This window comes from Antechinus flavipes, chromosome 4 (genome assembly GCF_016432865.1).
Source record: "Antechinus flavipes isolate AdamAnt ecotype Samford, QLD, Australia chromosome 4, AdamAnt_v2, whole genome shotgun sequence".
Classification (NCBI taxonomy): domain Eukaryota; kingdom Metazoa; phylum Chordata; class Mammalia; order Dasyuromorphia; family Dasyuridae; genus Antechinus; species Antechinus flavipes.
Genome location: NC_067401.1, coordinates 199,734,834 through 199,750,403, shown reverse-complemented (window position 1 = coordinate 199,750,403; position 15,570 = coordinate 199,734,834).

Here is a 15,570-nt window from a genome sequence, read left to right as displayed (position 1 = left end):
AGTCTTTCCCTTAGTAAGGGTGCAGTGGAATGAGTGCTGGGTTTAGAATCAGCAGGTCTATTACTTCCTGTCTATACAGCTATGAGAACATCACTTAACCTCTCTGCCTTGACTTTCATCCTTTTTAAAATCAGGACCTTAGACTAGATAACTTCTAATGTCCCTTCCTTTTCTATAATCTATGAGTCTCTCCAATCCTTTCCCTTTGCTCTATGACCATCCTCAACTCTCTACTGCCTAAAGGACACAATTTAAATTCATAATCTTGAATCTTTCTGAATCCAGAAATTTGTGCAGACTGCCACTTTCCCCCCATCCCCCCACCACATCTCATCATTAATGATTTCTTTCTTTGAAATCCAGTACCACCTCCTCTTTGAAACCTCATTCCCTTCCTTCCCCTCCAACTTTTTCTCTATTCCCCATAGAACTTCATCTAGACCTCTCCTTTTCTTTATCACATTCTAACTACCAGACTTATTTTTATAAATGTTGTATCTTCCCCTCCACCCCCATTGATAGTAAGCTCCTTAAGGTAGCTACCATGGTGTTTTTCATTTTTGTATTCCCAGTTTTCAAACACAAATGACTTAATTATAGGAGATGCTTAATGGTAAGGGAACCAGCATTTATTAAATGACTGCTCTGTAGGGTAGTGTGCTAAGGGCTTCTCATTTGCTAGGGTTCTATGAACTAAATTGCATTCATTGACCAATCTTAGTCCCAAAGATCATATGAAGTACAGTATGTTGTATATGCCATCAAATTGTGTTGCTGCATTGATTGCCTTTTATTAATTATTTTTCTTTGTTGCAAGGAAAGGTTCCACGGAGGGAATGACGCATTAGGAAATGACTGCAAAAACAAGAGATATTAATATAACTTTAAAAGTTGTTTTTATTTGAACTTACTACTCCGAAGGGTGACATCTACGTCTAAGGCACTGTGTGTATAGAGAGTATTAATACAGAAAACTTCCTGTCTCTGAGTTTGCCTCTGCTTTCGTCTCTGTCTGTCTCTCCCTACCTCAACCTTATCCCCATTCAGTCTCTCTCTTTTTCTTCCTCATTCCCTCTCCTTTTCCCCAATATTTCTTTTTCTCTTTATCTTCTTTTCTTCCTCCATTTCTTTTTTCTCTCCTTTTCTTCCTCCCTTTTTTCTTTTCCTCTCTCTCTCCTTTTCTCCTTCCTTACTTCTCTTTCTTTTTCTCCCTTTTTTCTTTTCCTCTATTTCTTTCTACTTTTCCCCTGTTTTCCTCTCTCTCCCTGTCTCTATCTTTCTCATCTTCTCCCTCCTTTCTCTCTTCCTCCCTTCTCTCCCTTTGTCTCTCTTCTTTTTCTGTCTCTGCCTTTCACCCTGGCACACATTAAGCCTACTTGACTTGGAGTCAAAAAGCCTACATTCTAGTCCTTGTTCTTCCACATACCAGGTATTTGACCCTGGGCAAGTTATTTGGACCTCTTTGCATCTTGGTTTATTCATCTGTGATATGAGGTTAATAATACCTACTCTGCCTACCACACGTGGTTGTTGTGGGAACCAAATTAAATAATACGCACATACAAAACACTTTGTTATCATAAAACATTATATCAATATTATTATTATTACTGTACCCATCCACCTGGGAGGCTTTGGGTACAGTCTCATCTGGAGGCAGAGGCGATGGCTGGGATGACATATCAAGCAGCTTGGGGCCTCCATTGCAATAAGCCTTCCCCCTTTTTGGGTCCAATTGGTTTCAGGAATCTCAGACACTGTCTACTTAGCACCTAATCCATGATCTCTGGGGGCAGCTGCTTCCCAGGAGTCTGGCCTGGAGACTTCAGAATTTTCTTCTTGCCTCCCTTCTGTATTTGCTTCTGTTCTTCAGCTCCCGGACCACAGGATCCCTACCCTGAGTTCTGATGCATAGCCCTTTGTTTCTTCCGCTAGGGACCCAGCCATGCTGCCTCCTAGCACAATGCCCAGGATTATCACCTAAACCACTGGTCCTGGCTCTGCTCCAGCAGGCTGGCACAGTCTCCCAACTCACGCCTCCCTTCTCTCCACCCTCCCACCTCCCTCCCAAGGCAGTTTCTCCACTCTGCCACTGGCAGCAGCTGTGACAACCTTGGACAGGAGCCATCTCTCTACACATGTGTTCAAATAGGGTTATTTTTCCCTTCAAGCTCCTAACTTGTTAGCTGAGAGGGAGGGAAGTTACATCAGAAAAGTCTCAGAATCATAAATGTACAGCTGGAAGGGACATCAGAGAATAGCTAGACCAGCCCCTTTGATTTAAGGATGAAGAAACTAGGGGGCAGATAAATGGCACAATGGTTAGAGCACTGCTCTGAAGTCAGGAGGACCCGAGTTCAAATTCAATCTCAGACACAATAGATATTCATGTCTCTATGTAGAGATACTCCTTTATAGATATATCTATGTTAATCTCTGTGTTTATATTTCCAGAGGGAGTTGTGGTGGAGGAGATAAGGTCAGAGGACTTGAGTTCTTACTTCTTGTGTCACCTGAGTACATTAATTAACTTCTCTGTGTCTCAGTCTCCCCAGCTGTTAAATGAGAGATTGGACAAAATGGCTTCTAAGGTCCCAATTAATTCTAGAGCTAAAAAAAAAAAACCCAGAAAATAAAAATCCCCAAGTTTGGCAGACTTTGTAGCTACTGGTGAATATATACCAGTGTGTGTCTTTTTGGAGGTGGGTCATCTCCTCAGCCCATTCCTTGTAATAGCGTTTTTATTCTCCATTTGGGTGTTGGCAGTGGAGATGAGGAAGATGCCCTGGAAGCCAAGAGCTCCTAAAGGACTCTCTGCCCCTTACCTCCAGATGAACAAATGCTCTGCTTGTCCACAGGGCTAGCCAGGGGCTACCCTTCACGAACCCTCTGCTTTCCACCCCAGGGCTCAGGAATAACTGGGCTCTGTGGCAGAAGTCTGGCCAATTCATAATCCTGGAGCGTGGGAAATGCCAAGGCCCATGGGCAGAGTGCCAGGTCCTGGGTGCCAGCCCACCAGCCCCTGTTGATCTAACAAGGCAGTTCTAAGCTGGTACACACCTATTTACACCCTGGGCCTACATCAGGCTTCCCTCTCTCCCACCTCCCCTTCCCCCTTTCCCTGCCCACCTCCTCCCACTCCCTCCTCCCCACCTCCCTGGCGCCACCTAGGAGCACAATGGGGCTATTTTAGAGCAAAATCTCCTTTAAGAAGGAAGAATTCCCGGATCCTATCAGGAAGGCTCTGAGCCTTCTTATGTAAGCCTCACCTGGCCCCCCTCCTTCCCCTCCACCTCCCCTCACCGAGCAGCTGAAGGAAAGCAACTCCCTTAGCATTATGGACAAGTCAGTAGGAAAAGCAGGAATTTGGGATTCCAGAATAGATTGGGTTGTGTTGATAGGTTGTGAGTTCCCTGTCACTGGTAGTATTCCAGGAAAGGTAAGCTATATTTCAAGAATGCAGTAGAAAGGGCTCTTGTATAAGACTCAAATCACCAGTTCTGAAAGGGTGGGGGTCCCTGAAAAGTTTCAAGGGATCTAAAAGGTCAAAGTATATATTTTCATAATAATACCAAGATGTTTTAATTTTGAATATGGCTAATATTGATTCATGTAACTCACATAAACAAAAGACTATGAGGGGAGAGAGACAAAGAGAGAAAGAAACAAGAGTGATAAAAGAGGGAGAAAGAAGAGGAGAGGAGAAGGGAGGTAGGAGAGAGAGAGGGAGAGAAAGAGAGGGAGAGAGAGAGAGAGAAAGAGAGAGACAGAGAGAGAGAGAGAAAGAAGAGAGAAGAGAGAGAGAGATGTGGGGAAGAGAAACTAAGAGAAGAGAAGACAAGAAGAGAAGGCAAAAGGAAGAGAAAGGAAGGGAAAAAAGGAAAGGAAAGGAAAAATGAAGAGAAAGAGAGATTTAATCTCTGGTACAATGGTAGGGCTAGAGTCAGTTAAAAATCTAGATTCAAATATAGTCTCAGACACTACTTGTATGATGTTGGGCAAACTATGTAACCCTATTTGCCTCAATTTCCTTACTTGTGAAATTAAGCTGATGAAGGAAATGGCAAACTACTCCAGCATCTTTGTTAAGAAAACTCCAAAAAGGACTCACAAAGATTCAGGTGCAACTGAATTGGTCACACAACTATCTGCCTCTGTCTCTGTCTCTGTCTCTGTCTCTCTCTGTCTGTCTATCTTTGTGTATTTCTCTATGTCTTTCTGTCTGTCTCTGTCTCTCTGTCTCCTCTCTCCCTCTAGTTCTTATGAGGAAGTGAACTAGATGACATCTAGGGTCCTTTATAGCACTAAGCCTCTCCTCTTTGGAAAAGAGGGCATAGCCTTAGGGGATGCAGATAAATCCAGGCTGCCTTTATTTACTTGAGTCCAGGAACCTTAATAACTTGGAAACTCAATCTGGTAAACTAAGAGTCTGTCTTGGTTAACTAACTTTTCTAACTCTTCCTCTCTAACTTCCTATAGCATATATTGATGAAATGTTTGTTTTATTCACTTGTATTTGTGGTTGTGTTGCTTGTTTTACATGAATTATCTGTTCTTTTGCGTGCATATAGAGGTGGGTCCTTTTACCCCTCAGACTGGGAGCTTCCGAAAGGTAGCAATGGTCTGTTTCCTCAGACTGAGGGATCCCTGAGGACAGCCTCTTCAAACTGGAAGCTCTAGGACATCACCACCAGAGTGTGGTTCTTCAAGACTAAGGTTAAGTCTTTTGGTACTTGTTCTTTGTATATAATGTGTATATGTAGATTCTCAGACACCTTTCCTAACCAAATTTTATGCTTAAAACTATTCCTGTAAGTGTTCAGGTGATACAGGCTGGCAAGATTAAATAGGTCTTCAGAGGTTCTTCAGACTAGACAATTGATTTACCAGTTGTTAAATGAACAGGAACTTCTCAAAAGAAGACATCCAAGCTACTAACAATCATATTAAAAAATCTCCAAATCATTAATAAAGAAGTGTAAATGAAAGCGATTCTGAGGTTCACACCCATTAGCTTGGCAAAAATTACCAAAAAGGAAAATGACAAATGTTGGCAGAGCTGCAGGAAAACAGGCATTTTGCTGTACTTTTGGAGAATTGGTCCAGCCATTCTGGAGAGAAATTTGGAACTATGCCCAAAAAGTTACTAAACTGTGATACTCTTTGACTCAAAGATACCACTGTTAAGCCTATGTCCCAAAAGATCAAAGAAAGAGGAAAAGGACTTATAAACTATAAAAATATTTATAGCAGTTCTTTTTGTGGGTGACAAAGGACTGGAAACTGAAGAGATGATCATCAGCTGGGGAGTGGCTGAACAAATTGCCAGGTACAGAGTATAGTGGAATAGAGCACCAAGACTGGAATAAGAAAGACTATTTTTTCCAAATTTAAATCCAGATTCAGACATGTACTAGTTGTGTAACAGTGGTCAAGTCATTTAACTATGTTTGCTTCACTTTACTCATCTATAAAATGAGCTGAAGAAAATGACCCCAGGATCTTTGCCAAGAAATCCCCAAAGGAGGGTCACAGAGAATGAGACATGAATAAAATGCCTGAACAATATAAATACATTGAAACTGGAAGGATTTGTATGGATCTTATGAAGAATGCAAGTAATAGAACCAAGAGAATGATTTATGCAATTGATTTATACAATAACAATAACATTGTGAATACAAAAACTTGATTAATGAAAAGACCATTCAGATTCATGATTCAGATGACAGACATACATCATTAAAGTATGATATTCTCTTTGTGTGTATTTCTTTGTCTCACTCTTTCTCTCTTTCTCTTTCTGATATAAACACACATACGTGCATTCTCCTTTTCTCTCTCTGTCTCTCTCCTTCTCTTTCCTCCCTCTTTTTTTCCTTCCTTATTCCTTCCTTCCCCTCTTTTTTCTCTTTTCTTTTTATCTTTTTCTCTCTTCTCTTTTCTTTTTCTTCTCTCTTCTCTTCTCCTCTCTTTTCCTTCTATTCGCTCTCTTTCTCTTTTGTTCTTTTTTCCTCTTTTTCTTCTTCTTCTCTCTCTCTCTCTCTTTTTCTCTCTCCTTTTCTGATAGAAAAGGGATAGAATCAAGATAGAGAGTGAAATATCCATCTTCAGATGTGGACAATGTGGGAATTTGTTTTCCTTGATTAGCTATTTGTTACAGGGTGCTTTCCCCCCCTTATAAATGAAGTTGGGAAATGGAAGAGAGAATAAATGCTTAAAAACTGAAAAATAAAATAAAATGGATAAAAAGGAGACAGCTGAGGCAGGCTTCAGAAGCCTCTGCCAAACCCAGGGAATGTAAGACCAGCTCTGGGATATCAGGTTTAAGACTAAAAAAAGGTTTTGATTTACTCATCAATAGGACAGTAACCCTGTGTATAATCTGGTTGGGCATTCATGTCCCAACGGGCCTGAGGTTATACAATTTTTGTCTACTCTTCCTCCTTATAAAGGAAGTGAGTTAGAGATATCATAACTATAGTAAGAACTCCAAAGTTTGCCACCACTCAATAACCCTCCTTTTTGTCTGACCTGTGGTGTCAGGGTAGATACAGCAAGTGATTGATGTTGCAATTCCTTACATTTTTCTTTGTGCTTGATCCTCCCCAAATACACACTGGTTGATGTCACAGACCCTTGGACAAGACCATCATGTTTTGCCAACAGCCAGTGTTCCTGGGACACACTGAGCAAATCTTGGAGTTGGAGAGTTCATAATCTCTGGCTCCTGGAGCATCTCTGTGACCCAAAATTAGGCATATCCCTGAAGGCCTTTCTATCCTGAGGAACCTCTGACATCAGACCCTGGACAAACCTGCTCAGGTATTTCTCCTTTAGTAGTCTGTACAACCCTTCTCAGAGTATTAGTGTGTACTAATGGGTATATTTTGCAGAAATCTTACATCCTTTTACCTATATCTTTTTGGTCTTCTTTTTTAGATTTTTATGCTCAAGAAAGAAGGAAAGGAGGCAGTGAATTCTAGGTTACACAGTCAACCTAGAGCCAGGACAGTTGTCAGGAGGACTTATCTTACTGAGTTCAAATGCAGTCTCAGATACTTACTAGCTGTGAAACCCTGATCAGGTCACTTAACCCTGTTTGTCTCAATTTCCTCATTTGTAAAATGATCTGGAGAAGGAAATGGCAAATCATTCCAGAATTTTTGCCAAGAAAACCCCAAATAGGGTCAGAAAGAACTGAATATGACAAAAAACAACTCAATGATAACAATTCCCTTGTTGGGAGCTTTGTCTGTAGGAGCTTTATTCCCCTTCCCCTATGGAGTCTGAGTTAACATTTCACCTGTTGAATAGAAGAGGGGTAAAAACAAAGAACCCATAAGCACTTTTATGTGGTCTTTGATCTCTCCTTTGAATGAACAGTATAAGACCAGTCTTCTGACACTTGCCAGAAAATTGGCATTTATCCCATGAGTGTAAACTAATCCTTGTATTTTGGCTTTTACCCCTAAAAACAGGTTGAAATATCTCATTTGCCCATTGATTATTTCACAGATAAATGTACTTCTGGGCTTAGGCTGACCCTTTTGCACCAGGAATCATAAAAATAAAAATTCTCTATTTCCCCCTTCCTAATTAAATTTGGATATATCAGAGAACAGTGATCTTCCATAAACTTATCCTTCATTTGTTGCACTCAAAAACACATTTGTCATTTGTTGCACTCAAAAATCTCAAAATTTTGAGATGGAAGAAGAGATGGTAAATGACAATGATAGAATTTATGGAGTACTTTAAGATTTGCTTTTTGCAGATATTATCTCATTTTATCATGACAACAACTCTTGGAGATAGGTACTATTATTATCCCCATTTCACAAATGGGCACAAATGGGAAATTGAGGCAGGGAGAAAAAGAGAGAGACAGAGAGATTAAGTGATTAACTCCCAACCAATCACCATCCCAGAAATCCTGAAAAGGAGGGAATATCTCTTATACACCCATCAGAAACCAGACTTTTCTTATGTAAAAAGGGAAAATTGTGTGGCCATTTGGGGAGCTTGGCAGCTTCCAATTTTGTTATTGATTTGGAAGTTGGCAATATTCCATCCCTGTGTTCCACCAGCTGTAAAGAATGATCTTTAGTAAATCTCCTTTAGACACATAAGTCTTGTGTGTAAGTTTCCTTTTCCCCTTCCTAGTGCCAAAGCACTCATTTGTAGAAGCATTTGACACCCCATGAAAGAATGGAAATGGGTGGGAGAAACTACCCATTCTACTCTTCCTTTTCAAATTATTTGAATGCAGAGAATCTTCAATCCATTTGCTACAGCTAGTGTCCCTTACTTAGGAGAAAAAGAGAATATCAGGAACCTCTTACGTGTGTGGTGAGGGGTGAGGAAGGAGGGGGTTAGGGAGAAGTCCACTGCTCTCAATTAATATAATCATTAAAGGTTCAGACAACTGGATTGAAGTAATCAAAAATGAAAAAAAAATAGGTGTGGAACAAGTCTAAGATCAATTTGAGAGGAATAAAATGTTTCAGTTGGCTGGAAGATTCATACACACCTCCGGACTGTATAACCTAGCCAGCCAATGCAGAATCACAGGTTCCAAAAACAGGACAGTCTAGTGATGGTCAGCCTGCAGCCAAATTCCTTAGAGGGAATCAATAGGAGGGAGGAGAGAGTTAATTTCTCTCCTTTTCTCTCCTCTCTCTCTCCCTCCAGGAAATAATATGCTGGTAAATGTTTAACAACCAGCTCTTTGGAAACCTTTCTTGTAGACAATCCACAGAACAACCAATCAAGAGTTGATTTTGTAGCCTTTGCCTGAATTCTGAATTGAAAATTTAACAATTGGCTCCCCCCAATACATTTGAGCTGCCTCCAGCACACCCCTATTTCCCAGTGACTATGTGAATTCAGGAGATTCTGGTTTGTGAACGGAAGGTAAACAAAGATGATTAGATTGAGATGGCCCAGGAACAAAAAAAAGAACCTGAAGGCAGATATGTAAAGAGTTATTGCAGTGCATCATTGGCTTCTGAAAGTGAGACCCATATCAGAAAAAAAAAAAAGTTGTTACATCTTTTCAGTTGTGTCTTAATCTTTGTGACCTCATTTGGAATTTTCTTTGCAGAGATTCTGAAATGGTTTGGCATTGCCTTCTCCAGCTCATTTTACAGATGAGGAAACTGAGGGAAACAAGTTAAAGTGACTTGTCCAGAGTCACACAATTAGTAAGTCTCTGAGATCACATTTGAACTCAGGCTCCAGTCCCCTTACTGTATACAGTGAACCACCTAGCTCTCCATCAGAGAAAAGTACAGGCTGTGAATGCTAGAAAGGTATTGATCCTTGAACCTCAGCTGAACTATACTTAAGAATTTCATCAGGTTTTTACAAAGGGAGAAAAAAATTTCTATTAAGCACTGGGTGCCTTCCCCTTTGAGACACAAGTTCTCATGTGTTTTTGACATCAGAGACCTAATGTGTACTAAGTGGGTAGAAGCCCCTGGTTTGAAGGATTTATTTCTGTAATAAGCATCCTTACTAAATCCACTTAGTAAATATTCTTTCTAAATTCTAATATCTGGTTGATAGTCAGTGGACTCTAATAGGAGTGCTAGTCATCTCCTTCTAAGTAGCCAATGAGAGTGGGAGTTGGAGGAAGTGACAATGGGATGGAGGTGGGAAGGTTGTATCTATATAGAGAGTCATTGTGGGGTAGTGATAAACATACTAGATTTGGAATCAGAAGTACTTAAGTTACAATTCCACTTGTTTCTTATTATTTGTGTGACTTTAGGCAAGTCCTTCCCCTCTATGGGTCTCAGTTTCCCTATCTATAAAATAAGAATATTGGACAAGATGATCTCCAGCTTTAAGCTTTAAGTTCTCCTAAAGGCAGCTAAGTTTCATAATGGTTAGAGCACCAGGACTGAAGTAAAGAAGACTCATCTTCCTAAGGTTTTTTTTTTGTGTGTGTGTGTGTGTGTGTGCAACTTTTTTATTGTTGTTATTAAAGCTTCTTTATTTTCAAAACATATGCATGGATAATTTTTCAACATTGATCCTTGTATAACCTTGTGTTAAAAAATTTCCCCTCCTCCCACCTTTTCCTCTAGATGGCAAGTAATCCAATATATGTTATATGTATTAAAATGTATGTTAAATCCAATATATGTAAACATATCTGTACAATCATCTTGTTGCACAAGAAAGATCAGATCAAAAAGGAAAGAAAATGAATAAGGAAGGAAAATGCAAGTGAATAACTACAAAAAGAGTGAGAATTTTATGTTGTGATCCACACTCAGTTCCCTCAGTTCTTCCTAAATTTAAATCTGGCCTCAGAAATTTCATGGGCAAGTCACTTCATCTTGTTCACCTCAGTTTCATCATCTGTAAAATGAAGTGGAGACAGTAATGACAAATCATTCCAGGATCTTTGCCAAGAAAATCCCCAATGGGGCCATGAGGAGTCATACACGGCTGAAAATACTGAACAACAACCAGCTACCAATTGTAAATCCTGGCCTATAACTTTATAGTTAATAAAAAATTTAAAAAAATAAATAAACTTTACAGTTAAAGCCCCCCAGCCAGCTCAGTTCAGGAGCCCAAAATCTTTGCTTGCATCTACTTACCTTTTACACACGTCATTGCTGCCCTCGTGTGGTTAAAGATTGTAAAAAGAAAGCCTAATTTCTTTGGCTAGAATAGAGCAAAGTGTTGTCCCAATATAAGATTACTTATCCTTATCCAGTAGAAAGTGCTAAGAAGGAAGAGAAAAGTCAGGATTTCTTTGCAACAAGCTACTTATGTGAACTCATAGAGAGCCAAACCTGCAACACTATTTCTGGCATGTCTGGCTCATGAGAACAAAAACATCAGGCTTAGTTCTATCAACTCCTACAATATAGGATGTCAGAGATGAAAGGAATCTTAGTGACCCTCTGATTCTCATTTTACAGCTGAGGAAAATGAGTTACTTAAAGGAAGCATTCAATTCCTCTATTTAAACCAAAAGAACAAATGCTGGATCAAAGGATCTAGGCTATTTTCTTTCTTTTTCTTTTTCTGAGGCAATTGGGGTTAAATGACTTGCCCAGGGTCACACAGCTAGGAAGTGTTAAGTGTCTAGCTGCTCCTATCTAGGGTATTTTCACAGGGCCACATTAGAGGAGGAAATTTATTAAGCACTGTGCTAATAATCACTGGGATACAAAAAAAGGCAAAAGATATTTCTTGCCCTCAAAGAACTTTCTAAGGAAAAGCCCAACACCTTTTCCCTTCTAGCATTTTCTGCATCCTGACTCCATCAATGGAATCAAAAACAAGAAAAGAGAGAATATCAGGAGGCCATGCATAGCCTTTATTACTAGTTAATGGTTTTTTTAAAGTAAACCGTGTGAAATGGAAATTTATAATTTTATATTCAATCCTTTTTTATTGGTACTGTGTCCATGGAAATGTGTTCTTTGTCTTTCTGTATTTAAGTTTAAAAAGAATAAAAATTTCTTTTAAAAACAAACATAATAATAAATTTCCAATAATAAATTTAAAAGTACCATCAGTTCTAGTCGTGCAGACAATTTAAAGGCTTCCAACCACAGAATAAGACAGATAGATCTAGCTACAAAGTATCTATATATAATCCAAAGGCACTTCAATTCCCCATCATCAGAAATAAATTCCTCAGCTTCCTCTACATGGGGAATAGCATCATCAGCCTCTTGTGACAAAGAAGTGATTTGCTTAATGTCTCTTTGGTAATTCAGGAGAAAAAAGATAGGAGAAAAGGAAAAAAGAACCACAATCTAAGCCTTCTCTCATCTGGATTCTGGCTCCTACTCCTAACATAGTTTTCACTCCTATCTCCCTAAAATACTTCCCTTGTCCTAGGAAACAATTAATAGTAATAATACTTTCTATGTGTACAATTACATAGGAAATTGATTTGTCCTCTGTATTAAAAAGCAATATACTTTATTCAAACAGATCAAAACATATTCCCAGAATACTTTGTGGGTATTCTAGTGGCATGGTAATTCAGTTCTCATTGAAGGGATAATAGCTACTTGGCTGCTTCCAATCATGTGGTTATTGTTTGTCCTTCATCCTCAAAGAGGATCATGACATCAGGGAGGTGATGCTATGACATGCAAGTGAATTAGATTTGAGTGATGGAGGGCTATGCACCATCTGGGTCCAGTGGCAAGATATAGATGAGGAGGACTGGAGATAGCCCTAGATGAAATGGGAAATCTTGGCTTTTTAAGCCAAAATCTTCAATAGGTCTTAGTTTGACTGAGGCTATACCCCTCAATGATTAAAACTAGGTTGTAATTGAGCAAACGTTGTCCCAAAAAATTAAATAAATGTACAAATGAATCTGGGAGGGAAAGACCCTCAGGGTTTCTGGCCAAAGCAGAAATGACTGCTATTTATACTCAATCTGAGTCAATCAAGACCAAAAAATCAGTTGCTTGGCAATAAGGGAAATTTTTGTATTTTTTTTTTCTATTGGAGCTGATCACCAAGCAGGAGTTGACTGGACAGTGCAGAATTGAAGATAATTGTAACTATTTCTACCACAAATTTTTATGGTACAATAAACTTTAATTGTCCACTTTTCAGGAGAGTAGTAGTAGTTATAAATTAAGTTATTGAATCCTGTTTTAAGTCTTTCTGTCACTTCAAACTTGTACAAATCTTTTGTGTTTTAAATTTTAAATTACAATAATAATAGCTAGCATTTATGTGGTATCTATTCCAGGTTATGCTAAGTACTTAACAAATAAACACACTCGATATTCACAACCCTGAGAAATATTATAATAATATCCATTTTATAGTTGAGGAAACTGAGAAATAGAGGACACGTCACACAGCTACAAGCTAGATTTGAATTGGAGTTTGGGTCTGATTCCTAGTCTGGAGCTTTATCTAGTATGCCATTTACATGCCTTCCTTTTTAAGAGATAAATACCAGTTCTCTATCCTCTATCTGATTCATACTGTTCGTGTAGTATCTTTTTTACTCCTTGTTTTAGGGAGACTTAGACATGAGCTTCATACTTAAGTTTTGAATCGTTTGTCCTCTAAGATAGAGATTGCCAAAAAGTGTGGGGAAAGGGAGTTTAGTCCCTTATGAGAGGCCAGATCCCCAAGGATTGAATTCAGTCAGACTGAGCATCTGGGTCTAGAAAAGAGAGGACTCTTTAGGAAAAGGGAATTAAAGAAATATCATATCCCTTTGGTTTCAATAGTAGTTCCTTCATTCTAATCTGTACTTTTAATTTTTCCAGTTATCCTTTTTTTTTTTTTACACTCTCTTCCCTTCTCCAAAGATCCTTAATTCAGATGCCGAGAAATGTCAAACACAAGAATGACCATGCCTTTGCTCAAGAAACTTCAGGGGCTCCCTATTTTCTTCAGAATGAATTACATTTACAGATTGTTACAATGTGTCTCTAGGCTATCTTTTCTCATTGTTGTTATAATGTGTCTCTAGGCTATCTTTTCTCCTTGAACATTATTGCCTTATCTACTTTTTCTAAGGCCGAACTGATCTAATAGCTATTCCCAACACATGGCATTCTACCTCCTATCTACATCGACCAAATCAATCAACAAGTATTAATTAAGAGTTTACTATGGGTGCTGGATACTGGCCATACAAAGACAGTTAAAGAGTTTCAATTAGATCCAGATGGACAGTTCCTTTTTATAAGTTTGAAATATAGTCTCCTTTTAAGACTCTGCCCAATTACCACTTGTACACTAGTCCTACTGCTAGAAATTATTTTTATTTATTTGTGTTTTTCCTAATCACTGAACATAGTTTCTACCAATAGAATGAAAGCTCCTTGAAATCAGGGACTGTTGTATTTTGCCTTTTTATCTCTAGCATCTGGCACATCATAGGTGTTTACTAAAGTGCTTATTGAATGAATCAATGAATGAGATTCCATCTACTCACAAGGCTTTAGTTATTATCTGAAATCAGATAGTTCCAGATTGATATCTTCAGTTCCACATCTCTCTCCTGAGTTTTAATTGGAATTGAGCTCTGAAACTGGAGTCAGAAAATATTTGAATTCAAACCTAGATACTCATTATGGTGTTCTGTGACACTGGACAAGACATTTAATCTATATCTGCTTCAGTTTTTTCAATTATAAAATGGGGATAATAATAGCACCTATTTCCTAAGGTTGTTGTAAGGATCAAAAATAGGATCTTTGCAAAGTTCCTGGAATATGGTTAGTGCTTAATAAATGCTTTTCTTTTTTATAACTGCTTGTTGGGTATCTTCATACTGAAACCTCAAGATCAATGTTAAAATCAGGTTTTTCTGATTCCAAAGTCAATGCTCATCACTGTATGACATTAGATGAGATAACTTACCCAAGATCACATAGTTAGCAACTGGGAGATCAGGGTTTGGGGCTTAAGTTCTGACTCTAAATTCAGTACTTTCCCCCTTTTTAAATGTAAATTTTATTGATATAATTTATTTCTGTATCATTTAAAATTTCCCTTCTTCCCTTCCAGTGATATGTAACAAAGAATTTTTCTTAGACTTTTCAGCAAGGCAATTACAATCTTGTGATAGAAATAGTCATGTACATCTAGAGAGCGAATTATGAAGACTGAATGTGGATTGAAACAAAGTATTTTCACTTTTTTTATTGTTGTTTGCTTGCTTGTTTTTTCTTTCTAGTTTTTTTTAATTTTGATTTGATTTTTCTTGCACAGTATGAAGAATATGGAAATAAGTTTAGAAGAATTGCACATGTTCACCTATATAGGATTGCTTGCTGTCTTGGGAAGGGATGAAGAAAGGTGGGAGAGAGGAAGAAAAATTTGGAACACAAGGTTTTGTAAAGATGAATGTTAAAAATTATTGTTGCATGTATTTGGAAAAATAAAAGACTATTTTAAAAAAGAGACAGACAGACAAAGAAAGAAGTCAATAAAAGTCAGTCAGTGCATTATGAAAAAACCTAAAAATATGTAATGTCTCCCTTTCCCATTCCCTCCCCTGTTTACCCCCTGCCACTCTCTCTCTTTTATAAAGGAGTAAGAGAAGGTATCTCTCATATTTCTTCTCTTTAGCCAGACTTTGTAATTTTGCAACATTCACTGTCAATTGTTTTGTGATTGTTGTACTTTCCATTCCCACCCTTACCAATCCATATATATTATTTTTGGCTCTACTTGTTTAACTTTTCATCAATTCATTATTTTTCCATGCTTCTTAGTATTCATCATTTCTTAATAATGAGTGAAATGTTTCATTACATTCATTGTTAACCACAGCATAATGATTCACACTAGAACTCTCTTTTAGCACAAACATATGTGGTACATTCACATACTACAATTTATTTAACTATTTCCCAATCTATGGACATCTGTTTTGTTTCTGTCACTTTGCTTCTACAAAAAAATACTTCTTTATATGTTTTTGGCAGCTTTCTTTTTTATCAATGATCTCCTTAGAATATATTCCTAACAGTAAAATTTCTGATAAAAAAATTGACATTTTTGTAATTTAATTTGCAAAAGTAAATATTGTTTTCCAAAATGGTA